The sequence below is a fragment of the Chiloscyllium punctatum genome, unplaced genomic scaffold (assembly GCF_047496795.1).
Source record: "Chiloscyllium punctatum isolate Juve2018m unplaced genomic scaffold, sChiPun1.3 scaffold_158, whole genome shotgun sequence".
Classification (NCBI taxonomy): domain Eukaryota; kingdom Metazoa; phylum Chordata; class Chondrichthyes; order Orectolobiformes; family Hemiscylliidae; genus Chiloscyllium; species Chiloscyllium punctatum.
Genome location: NW_027309892.1, coordinates 197,435 through 220,538, shown reverse-complemented (window position 1 = coordinate 220,538; position 23,104 = coordinate 197,435). Strand labels below are relative to the sequence as shown.

The 23,104-nt window shown below is 45.2% G+C and overlaps 1 non-coding gene across 1 annotated transcript; it reads left to right on the top strand.

The window, feature by feature from the left end:
- Positions 1-13,048: 13,048 nt before the first annotated feature.
- trnas-gga (transfer RNA serine (anticodon GGA)) lies at positions 13,049-13,130 on the top strand. Its single transcript has one exon. It is a non-coding gene; the product is annotated as a tRNA-Ser (tRNA).
- The last annotated feature ends 9,974 nt before the right edge of the window (positions 13,131-23,104 follow it).

The window sequence follows — 23,104 nt, the reverse complement described above, 5'->3', positions numbered from 1 at the left end:
AGAGGTGAGCCATCGGGAGCAGGAGTCATCTGCTCATGGAGGCGGTCATATAGCTGCCTTCATACCATTTATTAAACCAGTAATATTTTGGGACTCATCAGGAATATTAACACAGCATGAGGTACCTAACGTTTTCCAGACGCCCCCTCTCTCGGCCGTCAGGATGTCTAGTACGAATCGATTTTGTGTCACTGCTTCCGAACCGCCATTAACTCAGTGTTAATGAGTGATAGGCCTTCATCCGTCTCATTTGCGAATACACCCTACAACCGGGATCTCTGGCGCTGTGAGGCAGCAATGCTAACCACTGTGCCACCATGCCGCTCATGGTCTGGCCATTGGTAAAGGAACAAGCAATGTTTATGATTGTATCATTTGTGTATGTTGCTGTACAAGAGTCATTGTTCAAGTACAGCATCAAGGTACACTGGGGAGGTACCCAAAAGGAGTCTCCTTTTGGGTGCAAATGCACGTTTCTCCCCTGCAATCCACTATGTGGAAGGCTGTGATTGGTATCTTGTCAGGCTTGGGGCCGTAGTTAGTCTGGAGTTCGGGTGGTGACGCGAGATTTGCCCTAATTGCTCCCCACTACCAGGGTCAGGCGAGTCGCCTCCCGCGGAAGCAGACAGCTGGCATTACTCGGCAAGCTCTCAGTAATTTGCTGGGCAGTCGACCGTTGGGCTGTGTGCAAACATATCCAACAAGTGTAGCCAACGTCTAATCTCTAGTTTTGTCTTAGGACCAAAGCACATGCTCTGTCCCCTTCACATCTAGCAATGGCCCTTCGCTGCTCCCAACCTACTGCCGTCGCATTTACGCCATTTATCTGCAGCAGGAAAATACCCCTCCAGCTTTAGACTCGCTCTGTAGCCACGGCTGTCTCCCTTCGGGTTCGGGTGTGTCACCAATGCCCTTTGCCCGGCTTGGAGTTAGGTGCATGATCTGGTTTGATTGATTGCCATGCCCCAGTGCCTTCTGTAGAACCTTCTGCACTGCATCTCGGGGGACGGGGGTCGGCTGCACCACTATATTCACCTGTCTTCAGATGTCGGAAAAGGATCTATCTATTTCACACCACGAGACTCCCTCATCGCTCTTCTGAGTTTTACCTTGATCATAGAATATTTATTTCCCGTGTCAGGTGCCCGTTTTGCTGTGGTGGCTCCTACGAAGTGCCAGTCACTGGTGCGGCATGGATCCCTGCATAAATATTAATTATCGAATTTATAGTCGTCCTTGTTACTGAACGGCTTTGGGTCGCATCTAAAGATCCACTTCGTCTTATCAGTTAAGATTACCGTCTGCTGAATTCCTTGAGGCCTAGCGCTCCAACCACAACGCCATAAAAAAGACATATATCTAGATGGCATCGATCAACCCCTCAGAAAACGAACAGGAAATGACATCTCCACAAACCCCAGGAAACCCATTCAGGACAAACATATAAATAGAAAGCAGAACACAACAGCTTCGCTTTACTTGGACGTCTCCACTGATGATGTTACCTAGCCAGGTAATGAAACGTCCGGATATCAAAGGTCCAGCTCGGCGATCAAACCTACACCCTAACCCTCAACCTGAGCTACAAACCTTCACAAACCTTGGAACTACTAAGCCTCTCAGGGATGCCCAATATCGGAATTATTTCAGTTTGGAAAGCTTTGGCTACGGCACTGGCATTCTGTTGAGCCATGGGGAACGCTTACACCCATTTGGAAAACATATCAACTGTTACCAGAAAATGCCTTTTTCCTTTGCAGTGGATTAGTTCAGTAAAATCCATTTGTAAATGTTCAAATTGTTTTTGGGGTTTCGGGAGTGCCACATGACTCATCTGTATTCTCCTCCCCACATTATTGTGGCACAGATAAGACATCGTTCACAATATTTCTGGAAGTAATGAGTAAATCCCTTAGTGTTCCACTGTGCTGAAATGTTGTCATATCTCCCCTATTTTGACACATGTTCCTTACCGTGTGTCAGTTTTGCATAGGATGGAAATAATGACAGAAAAGGTTTACCCTTGGGGCCACACCATACACCTTACCTCAAACTAAACTCTGCTTTTTACCACTCAAACGTGTCTTCAAGTCTGGACTTCGACTATGAGTCCCGTACGTCTGCTGTTGGGGTAAAGATTTTTGTCATACACATGTCAAACTGATCATTTAACGGCTGCTGGGCTGGAATACTTGCCGTTGAGTCTGCCCTTGCATATCCTTGAGAAACAGAATCGTTATTTTTCGTGCGGGCTTCATATTTACACACAGCGATTGATTCAGGCAATAGGAACGATCCCAAGATGTCAGAAATCTGATCACAATGTGTGATAGGCTTTCCGGTGAAGGTCAATCAACCCTTGTGTTTCCACAGGGTTTCAACATCATGTGCAACTCCGAATGTGTATCTGCTCTCGGTTAAATATTCGCTGTCTTTCTCTTAACCAATTTACAAGCCTCAGTCAATGCAGCCAGCTCCGTTGCTTGCACTGACAGTTGAGAAGGGAGTGATCCTGCTTTGAATACCTCATGGGTAGTTACTACAGCATACTCAATACAATTCTGGCCTATCTCCTTGCTCCTGAATGCTGGCCCATCCACAAAAAAAACTCTATATTTTGATTCTGAAATGGTAAATTCTGCAAGAGTCTGGTCTGGGGCAGCAAATTTCATTAATTACAGCGATACAATCATGTGGGTCTCCGTCTCCTTCTCCAGTGAGAGGACGAGCAGCATGAAGGATGTTATATCGTTTTATTGCAATATTAGGCTTCTCCCATAACACACTGTTGTATCTGTGCCAACGTGCTGCGGACGTATGTGCTGTCTTTTGCTCGGAAAGCAGTAAGGATACTGCATGTGCGATCAGTACGGTTAAGTCGCCATAGCCGATTATGTCCCTCGACGCTGAAACAGCCTTTTCAGCTGCAACCACAGCTCGCAGGCATTTACCGAATCCTGCCAAGACGAGGTCTAGCTTAGCCGAAAAATAAGTTGCCAGCCTGAATTTTCCCCCATGATCAAAGATGGGATGCAGCCACGTTTCTCATCTACCGTTTGACAGAAGGCTTGTTTGGATTACGGAATCCCCAGTGTAGGTGTTCTTTGAAACGTCTTTTTCAATTCAACTCGGCCGCTGGGGTCCATTGCAACGGACTTTGGTTGTGCTACCCATTTCCATGGGTCATATCAATTCGGGGCGCCTCAAGATTTGCGTAATGTTGGATAAACGTTCTTCAGTAGGAGCATATGCCCAAAAAGGATAGCAATTGTTTGTTTATGTGAGGTTTTGGAATTTGCTGAATTACTTGCACTCTGTCTTGACCAATGGAATTCCCTTGTTTAGATATTAAGTGACCGAAGAACTTCAACTGTTGTTGCATAATTTGAAGCTTTGCGAGACTGGCTTTGTGCCCTTCCCTCGTGCAACGCAAGGGAATCCTTCTCACATTGTTCCTCTGTCGGTGCTGCGATTAAGCAATCGTCTACAGACTGCAGAAGGGCTGACCCCGGGATTAAGACAAGAGTCTCCAGACTCCTGCGCGTACAGCCTCATTATATATAGTGGGTGACTCACAGTAACCTTGACCAAGTCGTGTGAACTCATAAGATTTCATTTTGAATGAAAAAGCGAACCAGAATTGACTGCCTGGATGCACCGTTACACGAAAGAATGTATTTGCTAAATCCACAGCAGGGAATCATTTACTGTCCGGTGTAAATTGACCTAATCTAGGTTTCGAACATTTGATGCGTGCGGGACAACACTGCCTGCAGGTCTTGAACAAACCTCCATTCCTCAAGTTCACTTCGAATTTTTGCCTTATGATCAGAAAAATGGGAGTTCTCACCGGTGACTTTACAGAGAGGATTATCACTCTTGCCTTTAGGAAGGATTGAAAGATTGGATGAAAGAATGGCCTCCTTCCATGGCCTCGGGATTTAACGGGTATTGTGCCCTGAAAAGACCATACTCCGAATTCGTGTTTATTCGTATTGGTTCACAACCTCGGAAAAGCCCCAGATCATGTTTGCCTTTTGCCGACAATTCAGTAGGGACCGTTATTAATCTTGGGTCTGAGATGTTTATCTTAGGGAAACGCCAGGCCAGCCTTCTAGTCTCTTCAGAGCTAGCGGGCCTTAACTCTACTGTCCTATCTGCCTGAGTTAGACCATTTAATTTCTTCATATATGTCCGGACATCTGCATTGAACCACATACCCACATCGTCCCAGGACACCCAACATTTCGTACTTTATGCCTTTAGTACCCATGGTCCCAAATCCTGCCACCTGTCACTGGACACCTTTGCCAGTGACACGCGAGGAGCAGAGCCTTTCACATCAAAAGTATCGAGTTTACTTGCCGTCACAGGTACTTTACATAAGTTCACACTGACTGCACATCTGTCATCTCTTCAATAAAATTCGCACAATAACAACTGACCTGGTTTCACCAATCTCCTGAACCAATACTTCGCTTATGGTTCCTCAGGGCCATCGTGGTGTATTTGTGCCTTGCAGTGCAGCATATTCCCGCAAAAAAGTCGGTGTTAATAGGATTAACATGGTTAGTTTCTTCCAGGGTGTGTGAATCGCTCACTGAACTCATTGCTCTCTGGCTTAATCGCCAAACATAGTTGGTGGGTTGTATTTTACAGTTTACACTTGTGAATCTTCCCTTTGAATTACCTGCAAGCCCGTCAGAGTACTGAGCAAATCAACCCCCAGTCTCACTATGAGATCCCGAGTCATCAAATTTAAAAACAGAATTCCGCTAACAGAATTGAGAATTAGAATATATGCACATTACTGATTTCACGCAATATGGGTGCGGTAAAACTCTCATATCACAACTCCTGATACATCCATTGAGTTCAGGAACATTCCACTCATCTTTATTGGCGTCAACTCTCTGAACTGGCTTGATTTCAGGAGTGTATGCGCTGGCGAAGTATCTACCAAAAAGGTAACTGATGTACCTTCCACATATAACGTAGAGGGAGGCATCGACATATACACATCATTATTATATTGAACATATTGTCTACACTTCGCAATCTCAATGTTCAATATAGAGTTGGGACACATCTCAGTGCCTGTTAGGTTAGTAGAAGAGATGAGCAAAAGGGATTCTTCGTTGCCAAGTATAAAGGAAAGATGTTTACCTGTACCTTGTGAGCTGCCCACCTCAACCTCAGGTCGTCTCCTGTCAGTCACCATGCTGTCCAGCCTCCAGGACCGACTGAGGCTGTCTGTGCAGGCACTGTCTCGATCAGTGGTCCATTGATCCACAAACAAAGCACCAGCGAGACCTGTCTCTGCCAGCGCACTTCCGTGATCCCTTCCTCTTCCTCTTTTGCGACCTCCACCTGTGCCGCTCTCTTTTCTTGCAGTTCCTCCCTCCAACGGCTGAACGGCCATTTGCATCATAATAAGCTGAGGTATACGTGATTGATGTTCCATCTTTAATTTCCGGTTATGGTTCTCTTGTGCCAGCAAATTTTCAGCATGTATCACGTATTGTTCTATCAAATTCAACTTTCCCGTGTCCCAGATAATACATGTAAATTATTACATTTTTTGTTGTTTCGTACTTCATTCCATTGATGAAGCTGCTCCTGAGGTGTGACTCATACGGTGTGATCTCTGCCTTCGTTTTGTCCTCGGGTGGTATCAGTCCACAATAGACATTATCAACTTTCGTGAGGCGTTTAACACACTGGGGCACTGTCTCAACTTCTTTTGGGATTCCTGCTTCAATTGGTTGTGGGTACGATATGATATCGGAGATTCAGCAGACCCTGAGGCGGCGACCATTGACTTGGAATCTTCGCGAAGTGGATCTCGTAGGGGGGCTGTAGCTCTTCGAGGGCTCCCATCAAGGTCAGGGTATGATCCAGTCTGAAGACACTGTACAGCTTCATTATGTTGTTTTCCGTGCGTGCCTGCATGTGTGCTGGTGTTTGTACGTGTATTTGATCTATCTTTTATTGGAGATCTTCTTTCCCTGAAATCAGGCTCAGCCTTCAACATGTTATAAGCACTCCAATTCACAGGTTCTATTATTCCCTTCCGTTTCTCCTTCTCTCTCTCCTCCAACGGTGACCTCAGAATTTGCAACTGCATGTTGCTAAAACTTCCTTCCTCCAGAAAACCACATTCCTTCATTTACATTTCTAACTGCTTTACAGAAACTGGACCATAATTATTTAGCATATATTGTATTTTATTCTTGACCATTCCGAGTTCTCGGTGAACCCTCTGTTTGTTCGCTCTTGCTGGAGCCGATTTTCATGGTTATTGGAAAAGTGTTCATCTCTCTCTCTCTGTCTCTCTGTCTGTCTATCTGTCTCTCTCTCACACACACACACACGAAACCATAATATTCTATTTGCCAATATAATTTGCTTTTACCTCCGGAGGTCCCCTCCCATTGGGCGCAACTGCCTCATGGCCTTGATTTTCACAAACCAAGAACCTACGTAACTGGTACATCCTTGGCATCTCCAACGCTGCCCATGGTGGCTCCAAGTCTAAAACCACTGTTATTCTTTCTGTCCCTTAAACTCTCTAGAGACTGCAATCCTTTCCCTTGAGTCTTACTCGAATACCGCGCGAGAGTTCACTGGTCCCTCTTCTTGGTTCATTTATTCTCTTCCAACTAGTCTCTCTGTCGGATTACTTTAGCCACAATTCTTTCCCCGACCCTATTGGATTCAGACCGCGACGCTGGGGCGATCCACATATCCACAGTCCTCTCACGGAAAGGGGCCAAATCAGCGCTCAACGCACTGTTGCATACGCCTCCTTGGAATCTTCAGAATCTTACCCAGTCGCAGGGTCTGGGCAGGCCCCCAAGTTTACTGCCATGGGATTTCAATCGACTCGACTCAAATGCTCCCAAGAGCAAAGATAACGTTTAGTTTTGGACTCTGCAGAGTGGACCCGACACATTTGCAAGACACCTCATGTCAGGGGCGCCTGACGGTTTTCATTAAGTGTGACGCATTAAGTGTGAGGTGGTCAGGGTGATAGCGAAGCAGTTAGTGCGAGGGGGTCAGTGTGACAGTGACGCAGTTAGAGTGAATGGTCAGACTGATAGTGACGCAGTAATTGGAAAGAGATCAGTCTGATAGTGATGCAGTAAGTCTTACTGTGTCAGGCTGATTCTGACACATAATTTGGGAGGGGACGGGGTGATTGTGACGCAGTAAGTGTGAGGGGGTCAGGCAGAGACTGACGCAGTGAGTGTGAGGCAGTCAGGGTGATAGTGAGGGAGGAAGTGCGTGCTTTCAGCCAGGTAGTGACACAGTAAGGTGAGAGCATCAGGCTGATAGTGGCCAGTAAACGTGAAGTGTGAGGGGAATAGTGACGCAGTAAGAGTGAGGTGTCAGGCTGATAGTGATGCGCTAAGTGTGAGGGGTCAGTGTGATAGTGAAGGAGTAAGTGTGAGGGGGTCAGGCTGATAGAGACACAGCAAGTGTGGTGGGGTCAGGCTGACAGTGGCACAGTATGTGTGAGGGGTCAGGCTGATAGAGACACAGCAAGTGTGGTGGGGTCAGGCTGACAGTGGCACAGTATGTGTGAGGGGTCAGGCTGATAGTGATGCAGTAAGTGTCCGTGAGTCAGAGAGATCCTGATGCAGGAAGTGGGAGGGTACAGGGTGATCGTGACGGAGTGAATGAGAGGGGGTCAGCGTGATGCTGACGGAGTAAGTGTGAGTGTTCAGGCTGATATTGATGCTGTAAGTTGAGGGCATCAGGCTAATACTGCCCAGTAAGTGTTAAATGCCATGGTGATAGTGGTGCAGGAAATTTGAGGAGTCAGACTGTTAGAGACGGTGAAATTATGAGAGTTCAGGCTGATAGTGATGCGGGAAGTGTGCGAGTGTCAGGCTGATAGTGACACAGTAAGTGTGCGGGTGTCAGATTGATAGTGACGCAGTAGGTTTGTTGGGAGCAGAGTGATCGTAACGTAATAAATGTGAGTGGATCAGGATGATAGTGACAGGTTAGTATGAGGGGAGGATGGTAGCGTGACGCAGTGAGTGTGAGGTGTCATTATGATAGTGAAGCAGACTGTGTGAATGTGTCATTGTGATGGTGGCATGGCAAGTGTGGTGGGGTCAGGGTGACAGTGACGCAGATGCTTTGAGGTGGTCACGTTCTAGTGATGCAGTAATTGTGAGTGGTCAGTGTGATAGTGACACAGAACGTGTGAGGGGATAGGCTTATAGTGACGCAAAACAGGTGAGGGGTCAGGCGTATAGTGACTCAGTAAGGGCAAGGGGTTAGGGTGACAGTGATGTGGATGCACTCACGGGGCTAGGTTGTAGTGAAACTGTAAGTGTGAGTGTCTCAGGCTGATAGTGATGAAGCAAATGCGAGGGGGTAAGGCGGATAGGGATGCAGTAAGTGTTCAGGGGTAGTGCTAGAGGTGATGCAGTAAATGTGAGTGTTGAAGCTGATAGTGATTCATTAAGTTTGAGGGGATGAGGCTAATCTTGATGCAGTAAATGTGACGTTGTCAGAATGATAGTTACACTGTAAGAGTATGGGCGCACAATGACCTTGACGCAGTAAGTATTGGAGAGTCAAGGTGACAGTGACGCAGTAAGCATGAGGGGTAAGTCTGAAAGTGACTCAGTATATGTAAGGGAGTCAGCCTGGTAGTGGAGCAGTATGTGTGAGATGGTCAGGCTGATATTGATGCAGTTAGTGTGTTGGGGTCAGAGTGATAGTGACGCCATAGGTGTAAACAGCTCAGGATGGTAGTGACACATTGGGTGTGAGATACCTGTGTGATGGTGACGCAGTAAGTGTAAGGGGTCAGGATGACAGTGACACTGTAAGTTTAAGGCCCACAGTCTGATATTGCAGCAGCAAATGTGGGGTGTCAGGGTGTAAAAGGCGTCGTAAGTGAGAGACGGGCATTGCGATAGTAAAGCAGTCAGTGTGATGGGGTCAGACTGATAGTGACACAGTCAATGTGACGGGGCATGTTTTAGTGACAAGATAAGTGAGAGGCGTCAGTCTGATACTGACACAATAAATGCGATGGAGTCAGGCTGATAGTGACACAGTAAGTGTGAGGGGTCAGACTGATAGTGACACAATAAGTGTAAGGATTCAGAGTGATAGTAACATAGGAAGTGTGAGGGTGTGATTGATAGTGACGCAATATGTGTGTGGCGGTCAGGCTGATAGTGACACAGTAAAAATAAAGCTGTCAGGGTGAAATTGGCAAAGACTGTGTGAGTGGGTCAGGGTAAATGAGAGAGTTTCAGAGTGAGAGTGACGCAGTCAGTCTGAGGGGTCAGACTGATATTGACGCAGTAAGTGTGAAGGGTTCAGGTTGGTAGTGACACAGTCAGTGTGAGGGGGCAGAGTTTTAGTTATACAGTAAGTGCAAGGCATCAGACTGAAACTGATACAAAAAGTGTGAGTGGGTCAGGGTGAGAGTGACACAGTGCACCTGAAGGATCAGGCTGATAGTGGCACAGTCAGTGTGATGGGGCAGTGTTTTAGTGACATGGTAAGCGTGAGGCGTCCGTCTGATAAAGACACAAAAAGTGTGATGGAGTCAGGCTGATAGTGACGCAGTAGGTTTTCGGAGTGAGGGTGATAGTAACGTCGGAAGTGCGACGGCGTCACTTATAGTGACGCAATAAGTGTATGGCTGTCAGGCTGGTAGTGACGCTGTAAAAATGAGGATGTCAAGGTGAAACTGGTGCAGTAAGTGTGAGGATGGAAGATAGACAGTGATGCAGTAAGTGTGAGGGGTTCACGCTGATATTGAGGCATGCAGGTGTGAGTGGCCAGGTTGATAGTGACGCTGTGTGCCGGAAGGTCCGGCTGATAACGACGCAGAAAATGTGAGTGTGTCATTGTGGTAGTGACGCATTATGCGTGAGAGGGTCAGGGTGATAGTGACAGAGAAAGTGTGAGGGGGTCAGGTTGTTCGTGATGCAGTAATTGTTAGCTTGGTCAGCTTGATAGTGATGGGGTCAGGCTGATAGTGACACAGCAATTGTGAGGTGGTCAGGGTAGTAGTGATGCAAAACGTATGAGTGGGTCAGGCTAATAGTGATGCAGTACGTGTGAGGTGTCAGGCTCGTAGTGACGCCGTAAGGGTGAGAGTGTTGGTATGCTAGTGACGCAATAAGTGTGAGGTATCAGGTGGAAACCCATGCTGTAAGTGTGACGTGTTCGGGGTGACAGTGATGCAGACACTTTGAGGGTGTCAGATTGAGAATGACACAGGTTGATAGTGACACAGTAAGTGTATGGGGATCAGGCTGTAAATGATATCCTAATTATGATATAGTTAGGTTAATAGTGGTGCAGTGAGTATGAGTTGTCAGGGTGATAGTGACACACACGGTGTTAGTGGGATAGGGTGATAGTGATGCAGCAAGTATGAGGAGGTCAGAGTGAAAGTGTGCAGGGTCTGGCTGAAGGTGACGCAAGAAGTTGTGAAAGGATCAGGCTGATCTGGACGCACTAAGTGTGGGGGTTCAAGGTGATAGTGATGCTGTAAGTATGAGTGGTCAGTCTGATAGCGACACAACATTTGAAAGTATCAGGCTGGTAATGATGCTGGAAGCATGAGGGGGGTCAGGCTGATGTTGACGCACTAAGTGAGAGAGTGTCAAGGTAAAGTGTGAGCAGGTTAGAGCAATAGTGATGCCGTTATTGAGTGGGGTTTGGCTGATAGGGATGCAGTGGTTGCGCATATGTCAGGGTGTTCGTGATGCAGTAAGTGTGAGGGTGCCAGAGTGCTAGTGATGCAGTAATTCTGAGGGGATCAGAGAGATACAAACACAGTCAGTATGAGGGGCTCAGGCTGATAGTGACGCAGTACATGTCGCGATATCAGGGTAATAGTGACGCAGTATGTGTGCGGTGTTCAGGCTGATAATGATATAGTAACTGAGAGGAGTCGGGGGAACAGTGAAGCAGTCAGAGTGAGGTGACGCAGCAAATTTGAAGGGTCAGGCTGTTAGTGACGCTGTCAGTATGAGTGCCTCAGGCTGATAATGATGAAATAAATTTGAGCGAGTAATGCTGATAGTCAGGTGATTAGTGCGAGTGAGTCAGGCTGGTAATGACACCGTAAATGTGAGTGTTGAATCTCATAGTGAAGCAGTAAGTGTGAGGGGGTCAAGGTTATAGTGACATAGTAAGTTTGAGGGGGTCAGTGTTGTAGTGACATGGTAAGTGTGAGGCGTCAGTGTGACACTGACATAATAAGTGTGATTGAGTTAGGCTGGTAGTGACACAGTAAGTGTAAGGAGTCAGGGTGATAGTAACATGGGAAGTGTAATGGCGTGACTGTTAGTGACAAAGTAAGTGTTTGGCAGTCAGGCTGATTGTGATGCGGTCAATATGAAGGTGTCAAAGTGAAAGTGGCGCAGTAAATGTGAGGGTGCCAGATGGATAGCGCTGCAGTAAGTTTCAGGGGTTCACGCTGATATTAAGGCAGTAAGTGTGAGGGGTCAGGTTTATAGTGATGCAGTAAGTGTCGGCGGGTCAGGCTGATAGTGATGACCAAATATCCAAGGCTCTGATCTTGGTCATAAATCACAATGCTTCATTTTAAAAATTTGCTCTCCTGCTTTTAGATTCACCAATGAGGGAACAAAATTTAACTGCACCACCCTGTTTATCTCTTCAAATATTTTGCAACTCTCAGTGAGATTACCTCTCTTGTTTTTAAAATGTTAAAAAAAAGGCCGAATTTGCCCAATTTCAAGTCATAGGACTAACGTTCATTCATGTTATCAAGGCTAATCACCATTCGTGGTATTGCTCATACGGCATTAGTATCTCTCCTAAATTGAGGATTATAATTCGTCATACTGTACTCAAAGTGCGGTCGAACTGAGCCACCATACATTGGAAATAATGCTTCTTTCTCGTGCCCTGAAATCCTTCTGCAGCTTTCACAACAGATTTCTATAACTGCTCCTAGACTGCAATGACTTATTAAAAACGTCTCCAAGATGCATTTCTAAAAATCTGTACATCAGACTTTCTACATCAAAAAGATTTCAAACTGTTACCTTCGACAAATAATCTCCACACATTTCCCACCTGATAAGTATGATAAAGTCAAATCGTTGCTATTGATTAAATCATGAGGGACATGGATAGGTTGACTGGACTAGTTGATTTCCCGCTGGTGAGCGAGTCAAAACTGAGAAAGCATAGGTTTAAAATTAGTGGGTAAGGATTTAAAAAGAACGTTAGGGGCTACATTTTCAGTCGTGTCCAGAATGAACTGCCAGAGAAATTGGTGGAGACTGGTACAACTGCAACGTTTAATGGCATCAGGATGGATATATGAGTAACAAGGTTTAGAGGATGTGGGCCAAATGTTGGCAGATGGGACCTATTAATTTAGGATATCTGTCCACCATGGTCAAGTTGGAAAGAAGGGCCACTTCCCGTGCTGTATTTCTCTCGGACTTGATGACTATGGCACAACCGCAAAAAACATTGCAAATGATTCCGTCAAGACGATTTCAAGTTCCAAATCTTTGGTCAATCTTCCTCTCTGCTGCTCACAAGTTCATTACCTGATGTCAGAACTTACGGATTAATTGCTGGATCCATTTCTGTAAATCGGTTCTGCATTCTCTCTAATTCTGATATGTTTTTACGAATGTAGCCAGTGTTTATGGGCTTTGCATCAATACTTCTGACACCATATTTCAATGAATATTAAAACGCAGCCGCATATTACTTTGGCACCAGATGCTGAGCAATTGAGTCAAAATCGATCGATCGGACACAGTGTGACAATGATCCTCTTCGTGTGGTGCACATCCGTGACTCTATAACTCGATGAAGAATCATTCCCACAAGTTCAGCTGTGTCAGAATCCAAGTTGCGGTGAAAGCCTGGCAATCTGCTGAGGTAAGTTCGTCTGGGTCTCTGAAAAGGATATGGCGAATTCTTTGGATCTTGACAAATTGCTCTTCCAACAACTTTCGTATTTCATGAATTCAGTTGCTTTACTATAAAAAGTGGCACCGGTGTCTCAGCTTTGATGGCCGAGAGGTTAAGGCGTTGGTTTGGAAATCCAATGGTGCATCACTGCGTAGGTTCGACACCTGCTCAGAGCGTGTAGTCGTTTAAAAGTTGGGAATTTGCTTGTAGGTTTTGGGTTTCGTGGAGCTTGAGCTTTCCCTTCAATCAAAAGTAAATTTTCAACTGTGAAAAATCCGAAGTAATTTCAAAACTGACCCAGTTATCTCATTGGGTAAATTATATCTCGAGACACAAAAAGCCACCAACTTCCAACACGAATAAGTTTAAACACATTTGTCGAACTATCGTGAAATTTGGATGTTCGTCAGGAGGGGGCAATTAAGCAAAGCAATGCAATGCATTTACCTGCAGGTGATGAATGCTTTTTATTAGGATCAGTTGAAAGTCAAGCTGAGATTATATTTCAGACACACAATTTGTGATTATTCTAGATTATAGAGTGACAGAGTCATACAAATGTAGAGCGAAGGAATCAGACCCTCATTCCAATTCACCATGCAGATCAGACACCCTAGCCTATTCTATTCCCGATTGTCAGCACTCAGTCAATATCCCGCTGAATCCTTCTTATTCTTTGAAACGTCCAGGTGGCTCTTAAATGCTTTAATTGTTCCAATTTCCATCACTTCCTCTGGCAGCTCATTGCATGCAATTAATACCATCTGCATGAAAGTGTTAACCCTTCGGCTCCTTGTAGAGCTTTCAAGTCTAACCATAGATCCATGCCCTCTAATTCTGACGCCACTACCCGAGGGATAATACCTGTTCTATTTATCCTATTCGTGTCCGTCATTATTTCATAAACCTCTATAAAGGCCCCCCTCAGCCTTCGATGCATGCCAGCATTCTCAGCCTCTCTCTATAGCTCAAATACTCCAACCCTGGTAACATTCCTGGCAATCTTTTGAGGACCTGGTCAAGTTTCACAACATCCTTCTGATAGGAAGGAGACCAGAATTGCACACAATATTCCGAAAGTGACCAAAGCAGTGTCCTGTATTGTCGCAACATGATCTCCCATCTCCTACACTCAATGTTTTGACCAATAAAGGAAAGAATACCAATGAGCTTCTTCACTGTCCTGTCGACATGCGGCTCCACTTTCAGTGAATTATGAACCTGCAATCCAAGGTCTCTCTGTTCAGCAGCACTTCCCAGAACTTTACCATGAAGTGTCAACTCTAAAAAGCAGAGGAGACCATAGATGTTCCCTGAAATGGTCTGCAATTTTGCACTATGACTCTCTGATGCAGAGGAGACAGCACCACGAGCAACGGATGCAGTAAGTCAGGTTCGAGGAAATCCAGGTAAATCTTTTGTGCATTGTAACAATTCTTTGAGATCTTGCATGATGACAAGACAGAGTAGAGTAGAGAGAGCGTATAGTAGCTTTATTTGTCATTTCTACCATATACAATTTGGTACAATAAAAAAGGAAACAGCTTTGCTCCAGGATTAAGGTGCTATTTAAACACACAGAATACGTGACAGTAGTCATACGCAAGACAGGACAAAATGTATAAAAAGTGCAAAATCTGTAAGGTTGCGCAGTAATTTCTGACAAGAGAAGATAATACACACAATGGTGGACAAAGAACAATGCAACAATGAATGATCATTAATAAAACATTGTTGTTTGCAGACATTCAAAAAGTTGCCCAGAAATTGCAAATGGAAGCGAATGCGATCATACAGTGCAGAGACGTTTGAAAGCTTGGAGGAAGAAACAATTATACAGATTGGCTGTGGGAGACTAAAGTTTCTTGAACTTTCTGCCAGATGGCAAGAGTGCCAAGAATTTGAATCAAAGATGTGTGTGGTTGTCCAAATTGCTGTTACCTTGGGGATCAGTTTGGGTTTTAAATTTATTTGATGGAGGGAAAAATACCCCGATGATCATCTTAGCAATTTTCACTATCTCTTGTAGGTTCTTACAATCCGAACTGACGCAATTCCAAAACCATGCAGTGTTGCAGCTGCTCAGGATATTCTGCATGAACCCTCTCTGGAATGCCTTGAGGACAGCGTGTGTGAGAGGGGCTTTCCTCAGCCTACTCAGAAAATAGAGACGCTGCTGTGCTTTCTTGACTATATAACTGGCATTGTGGGACCAAGTGAGACCACCCACCAGATGCGCGCAAATAAATCTGTGGCTCTTCACAATCTCCATTGGAAAGCCATCAATGTCCACCAAAGCATGATGGCTCTGTGACGTCTTTAAGTCAACAGCCATCTCTTTCGTTTTCTCCACGATTAGAGACAGGGTGTTGGCTCAGCAGCAGTCCTTTAGCTGTTGCACGTCCTCTCTGTATGCTGAATCATCAGTCCTGCAAATGAGATCCACTACCGTCATGTTAACAACGAACTTAGTTATATAATATGAACTGGACATCGTTGCATAGCCGCGTGAAATCAGGGGGAAGAGCAGTGGACCAAGCACACATCCCTGGAGAGCGCCGTGCAGAGTGCGATGATGTTGGAGATGCTATTTACAATTTGGGGATGACTGTGGGATCCAAGTCGGTAAGTTCAGGATCGAGTTAAAGAGGGAGGCATTCAAGCCCAGCAGACCCGGCTTTGCAGTCAGAGGATGAGCAATGACAGTATTAAATGTAGAACGGAACTGAATGTACAGTAATCTGACGAAGGTGTTCTTCTTGTCCAGATGGAGATTTGGAAAGATGGCATCATCTGTACAGCGATTGGAGTGACAAACAAACTGCAGAGCTTCTTTTGGGGAGGGGGGGGAGGGGAGAGCAACAAGGTCATAATATGTCACATCAAAGGCCTCTCGGAACAATTCATGATGGTGAGTGATAACGTAACGGGGCAGCAGTCATTGAGACCGGGCACTGATGACGTCTTCGGCACAGGGACGATCATAGTGACTTGGAGCACGTTGGAGCAATGGCACAAATCTGGGATATGTTAAAGATGTCCGTGAGAACCTCTGTCTGTACGTCAGAGGATCCTCTGAGCAGTCTGGCATGAATGTATGTGGTCCAGCAGCCTGCTGTGGATTAACTATGCTTTAGGTTTCCCCCATGTCAGTCGTGGTAAGAGACAACACCTCGTCCTTGGAATGGTCTTCCTCACAGCAACAACTTTTCATGGCCCAAACATGCAGAGATTTGTTAAACTCATCTGGGATGGAGGCATCACCAACACCAGCAGGCGATGCTGTGCTGTGTTTGGTGATGGCTTTAATACTCTTGCATATGCTCTGCATCTCACTGTCCTGAAAAAGGCTGCATATTCTCTGGACGTGTGCGTGTTTTGCCTCTTCGATGGCGTGGCACAGATTGGTCCTCGCTGTTGTCAATGCCAGCTTGTCACGTGCTCTGAAGTTAGAATCACGGGTCCTCAGCAGTGCACGCAAATTTGTGGTCATCGAGGCTTCTGGTTGAAGAGATCCTTAGACAGAGTGACGTCTTCGTGCCCTTGTTAATGAAGCAAATCACTGATATTGTGTTCTTCTCTAAGTTGGTGGAGTCACAATCGGTTGCTTCCTCATCAAACAGGTATCAGGTAGTGTGCACAAATCAATTTTGAAGAGCAGAAACCGCTCGTGCTAGCCAGGTTTTCCCCTGCTTCAGAACTGGTTTGACACATCTGATCAGCGGATTTAGCATAACAGTGATGTCGTCTGAGAAGCCAAAATGCAGGCAGGCTCTGCCCTGTTTGCATTGAGGAATTTTGCACAGACAATATACGGCATGCTGCCCGCTCTCAATACAATGCCCATTTGCTGATATAATTTAGATTAAAGTAGATTCCCTATGGCGTGTAAACAAGCCCTTCGGCCACACCAAACCTCCGAAGAGCAACACACCCCATCACATTCATCCCTGACAAATGCACCGAACACTACACGTAATTTACCATGGCCAATTTACCTCAACTGCACATCTTTGTAATGTGGGAGGAAACCAGAGCAGCTGGAGGAAACCCACGCAGAAGCAGTGAACGTGTAAATGTCACACGGATAGTTGCCCGAAGCAGGAATTGAATCCGGGTCTCTGGCGCTGTGAGTCAGTCGTACTAACCACTGAGCGACTGTGCCACCCAGAAAGCACGGATTTGAGATTTGCATGGTTAAAATCTCCAGTAACAATAAAGAGTCACATCAGGGTGTGCATTATGCAGTCTGCTAATACCCTCATACAGTTCACAGAATGCCTCCTGATCATTAACACTGCAAGTAATATAGAGGTACACCCCAACTATAAGGACAGCAGTGAATTCCCATGGCAAATAAAATGGTCTGCATCCAATAATCAGCAACTGCACAAGTTATGAGCAGTGACTGTAGACTTGCTCAGAATCTTTGCACCATTTCGTGTTGATGAAGACACGGAGACTCCCACCTCGAGCCTTCCTGCGCAGAGTTGCATTACGGATGGCAAGAAACAAGGCAAGAACATCCAGCTGGATGGAAATGTCTGGACCTCTGTCGCGAAGCTATGTTTCCATGAAAACAAAGACATAGCAGTCTCAGCCACAGTAGAATGAAGTCCAACTTTTTGTCCAGGGAGGAGACATTGTAGAGTCCAATAGTCGAGAGATCTGACTATCATGGGTTTGTTTTAAGTCCAGCACAAACTCCTGGTCAGGTTCATTTTCGGCCAGTTCCTGGACTGTAGCAGTGTTTGCATAATGTAAAAATACTTGTAAATACTGGGTTTCCTGTTTCCCCCATGCCGAACAAAACTGAAATTAAGTCGCCCTAAGTCAGGAAAGGCCGCTGTGAGGTGAGGTGTGGCAGTAGCTGTTGCACCCTGAAAGACCGAGCGCAACTTGGTGACTGTTTCAGAAGCATCCATGTTATGCGCGCCCATACCAACTCAAACATCCCGTTTCTAGCCATGACAAATTCGTTTCCCACACCCCCAACGGCGGATCTAACCTGGAACTCCTCCTCTGTCAAAATAAGTCCACACTTCAACTTTAGGAAAAACACCTCGTTTTCCGCCAGAAACTTACAAACTTAAGGTTTCAACATAGAAATTACCAGGTTGCAAATTTCCCCCTCCGTACTGTCTACTGGAATTGACTTAACGTGTCAATCTTCTTTCGAACTGACACCTTACACAGCCCCAATCTTATGCTCCTCCTACATGGACCCACTTAAAACCATCCTACCTTCCTGTCCCCAAAGCCGCACCCTTTTCTGTAATTATTTCTCAGCTCCCTTCCCCCTTTCCAGTGCTGACGATGAGTCCTGTTTGAAATGTCGACTCGACTGCTGTTCAGATGCTGCATGAACTGCTGTGGTTTTTCTTTCCAGTTCCAGTTGTTTTTTTTTTGTCGATGATGACTTCCCAGCATCTTCTGTCCTCATTATATTCAATTTGTGATTTTCCAAATCCTTTTCAGGAGTTGTAGCCCCCACTTCTCCAGAATCCACAAGCATGTTGTCTTGTTGCTTTCAAAATATAGAAATAATTCACCATATGAAACCACTAAACAAGTTGATCAAAAGTATTCATTTAGAAATAACAATAAATTGGTGACTGCCCTCAGAGAGGATTAGATATATTCTATGAATAATGGTTGCTTTTGCCCAAATATTCTACATCTACTGGCACAACTTGAACGGTAGTACATACATTGTTCAGCAAAAATGTCATTCAAAACCGATCAGATAAACTGTCAGACGGACACGACAAAACCAAATGACAAGAATTATTCGACAGCTCTGAAAACACGGGAAAAGGGATAAACAGGATATAACCTGTTGACGAGTTCGAAACCAAGAAGATTTGAAACATTGTTTCATTCAGAAGTCGGACTAGAAAAGAGCTCAAGAGTAGAGCGAATGTAAGTTTTAAATCAGAGAATGTTTAGCGAGTACATTGAGAACAGTTGTTTTCTCCTGTCAATGCGAGCTGCCTGGAAGCAGAATGGCTCAGCGGAATAGAATTTTCTGGAAATATTAGAAATGGAATGTTAACGGTCTTCTGCTGTCCACATTCGTAAGAAACAGTGCATTAAGAACTGAAATTGAAAATTAACGATGAAAAGCAAACTTAGCCCTCTGCTCGTGGGGTAGCATTGTTCAGAACAATAGGTTGTTGATGAGGCTACAATTGACCAAAATAGTCGATGGGGACCTTATCCACGACCTTCGTTGGAGCAGTTGGTGTGGAGAGCTCAGCTTGAAGAACCAAATGCCAATTATTCAATTTGGCTGTCTGAAATGCTTAGTTAAACATACTCCCAGTTTAATGAAAAACCCTTTGCTATCAGAGCTAGAGTTTTTTCATGTCGACATGCTCTGATACGAGAAGGCAATCCATGGAGTAGATGTGACTTAAATATTGACTGTAGCGTCAGTGATGTTGACAATTTTCTGCACAAAACAGCAATACCATTGGTATCAATTCAAACTGAATAAAGGACTAGTCACATAGATATTTCCTGTCTGTTGACTCTGCCAATGGACCGCTTCAGGCCCGAGGTAGCAATGGGGCGTTGTGACATCTGTTCGCCAGTGGATCACTTCATTCTTGCTCACGATCCATAAAGCGATATGCATTTTGAACTTCTTAGCCATCATCATGATAAATGTTACATCATGCACAGGTTTGCTTCTCGAAAGAAGGAGCGAAACCTTATTCAATGCAGACGCAAATTCAAGGTGTCCCTGGTCGACCAGAAGACAGATATCGCGAAACAAAGTGAATACAGAAAACAATCAATGTTTTTTGGAGTCAAAAAGATGTACTGAAAGAACGGAAACATATATTTTGAACTAAGGTCACATACCACTTCCACAGACTAAATGTTCTTGAACCGTGATCGTAATTTGACCTTCATGTCCACCAGTGCTGCAAAAATTATCTTAACAGCTCAGTACTTTGTGATTGAGGGAAATTTGGCCAGTTGTATAGAAAGCTGGCTAACCGGTCGAAGGCAGAGAGTAATGGTAGATGGTAAATATTCAGCCTGGAGCTCAGTTACAAGTGGAGTTCCGCAGGGATCAGTTCTGGTTCCTCTGCTGTTTGTAATTTTTATTAATGACTTGGAAGAAGGAATCGAAGGGTGGGTCAGTAAATTTGGAGATGATCCGAAGATTGGTGGAGTTGTGGATAGTGAGGAGGGCTATTGTCGGCTGCAAAGTTACTTAGATATAATGCAGAGCTGGGCTGAGGAGTGGAAGATGGAGTTCAAACTTGTCAAGTGTGAGGTTGCACATTTTGGAAGGAAAAATAAGAATGCGGAATACAGGGTTAACGGTAGGGTTCTTCGTAAGTTTGAGGAACAGAGGGATCTTGGGTTCTGTGTACATAGATCTTTGAAAGTTGCCACTCAGGGGGATAGACCTTGTAAGAAGGCCTATGGTGTATTAGCGTTCATTAGCAGTGGGATTGAATTCAAGAGTCGTGAAGTGATGTTGCAGCTGTACAGGACCTTGGTTAGGCCACATTTGGATTACTGTGTGCAGTTCTGGTCGCCTCACCTGAGGAAAGATGTGGAAGCTTTGGAGAGCGTGCAGAGAAGATTTACCAGGATGTTGCCTGGAACGGAGAATACGTCGTTCGAGGCGAGATTGAGAGTGCTAGGCCTTTTCTCATTTGAACGGCAAAGATGAGGGGTGACTTGACAGAGGTTTATTAGATAATCAGAGGAATAGATAGAGTAGACAGTCAGAAACTTTTCCCCCGGGCACAACAGAGTGTTACAAGGGGACATAAATTTAAGGTGAAGGGTGGAAGGTATGGGGGGATGTCAGGGGTAGGTTCTTTACCCAGAGAGTGATGGGGGCATGGAATGCACTGCCTGTGGGAGTGGCAGAGTCAGAATCATTGGAGACCTTTAATTGGCATTGGATAGGTACATGGAAGGGTACATAAACTAAGACAAATGTAGGGCACAAAATCGTGGGCCGAAGGGCCTGTTCTGTGCTGTATTGTTCTGTGTTCTCTGTTCTCATCACAAAAACATCATTCATACCTTTCACTTCAGTTATTCCTTCAAAGCATTAAAACCTATTCAGCACTTGTCGCGGGATTTAAGGTTCAAACTTAATATCTTCATATTTTTCACCTCACCTTTAGATTGCTGAAGTGATTTCCAGTCACTCTGGCAGACAGTAAATCAGTCTGGAAATTACCTAAGGAAACCCAATCATTTCCGTTTACAGTGTTGGGAATTTCCCATCTGCTGACGAGACAGGGTCCTCACAATCAACACTTTCTTTGTTCTTTCGACCTAAAACCTTCACCACTTCTTATTTTCAAGTCAGGAATTTTATTTATAACACGTTCCAAGAACGGGAGCAATATTCCAATGTCCTGAAGCTGGTTCCAATTCAAAATGAAAGTTTTGCTCCTTTCACACGGAAAGAGCTGTTACCAAGGGAGAAATTTCCACGAGTTGTTTCCCATGGCTTGGCAGAAAGCCGCTGATTGAAACTGCAGTGGCCGCTTTCTGTTGGCATCGGGAGCTTGGAGAAAATGATGTCATATTCTGCTGAGTGTAACCGTCTCACTCCCTGCGGACTTGGGGTGAAACATGGATGAGTTTTCGCGGTTACAATGTCGATACATGGTCGTTGTAAATGCTTGTGCTGAAATATTTGAGGCTTTATGCCCAGAGTGGGCTGGAACCACCAACATTTCAGCCAAATGCCCTGACCATTTGAGACACAGAAACTGGCAACGCAGATATCCAAAAGCACAGTTATCGACTGGATATGAGTATACGTCGGACAGCAGGAACTTGCGTTGTTTTCAGAGACGGTTGCTGATTTTATCACCGAGAGGGAAAGCACACTGAGGAGCTGCAAACACTCAAATTAAAAGGCATCAACACATGCGCAGTTCTCTCACGTACATCTCCACATCGTAGCTGATTTACGATTCTGGGATTTGAAGCCACGACTCGATACAGACTGAAGCTTAAAAAAAATCCAGCATATCAGACTGCTCGACCACTCTACCACACGAAAGCCAAGCCTCAGATTTGTTATTACGAGTGTTTCAGCATCGATTCACTTCAGGCACTTAGACCTCGTAAATTCTGTAATGAGCATGGCAGAATTCGGGGGCGGCACGGTGGCACAGTGGTTAGCACTGCTGCCTCACAGCGCCAGAGACCCGGGTTCAATTCCCGCCTCAGGCGGGTGACTGTGTGGAGTTTGCACATCCTCCCCGTGTCTGCGTGGGTTTCCTCCGGGTGCTCCGGTTTCCTCCCACAGTCCAAAGATGTGCAGGTCAGGTGAATTGGCCATGCTAAATTGCCCGTAATGTTAGGTAAGGGGTAGATCTAGGGGTATGGGTGGGTTGCGCTTCGGCGGGGCAGTGTGGACTTGTTGGGCTGAAGGGCCTGTTTCCACACTGTAAGTAATCTAATTTAAGAAGAAAAACCAAAGAAAATCTACAGACAAAGAACAGCCCCTTCATCCATTCAAGCCTGAGCCGATCCAAATCTACTGTTTAAACCTGTCACCCAATTCGTAAGCATTTGTATCCCTCTGGTCCCCACCTCCTCATGCATCTATCCAGGCGCATCTTAATTGAATCTACCATGATTACCTCTCCCGTCTCCGCTGGGAACGCGTTCGAGACACCCACCACCCGCTGTGTCAAGTAGTTGCCGCGTGTATCCCTCTTAAACTTTTCACCTCTCACCTTGAAAGCGCAACCAATCAGTATTTAATCCTTCAACCTGCGAAATAAATAATTTCTCCATCGACCCTGTCTGTACCCTTCATGATTTTGTAAACCTCAAAAAGGTCCCCCTTAAACTCTTTTTTTCTAATGAAAACAAACCTAACCTACTCAACCTCACTTCCTAGATTGCACCTTCAATACTCGGCAACATGCACTTAAACCTGTTATACACCCTCTTCAAAGCGTCCACATCCTTTTGGTAACGTGGCGACCAGAAATTAACACAGTATTCGAAGTGCGGCCAGACCAATGTCTTGTTCAATTTTAACATGACTTGCCAGCCATTTTATTCAATACCCCATCCAACGAAAGCAAGCATACTATATACCTGCTTGACCACTCTATCCACCTGTGCAGCAACCTTCAGTGTA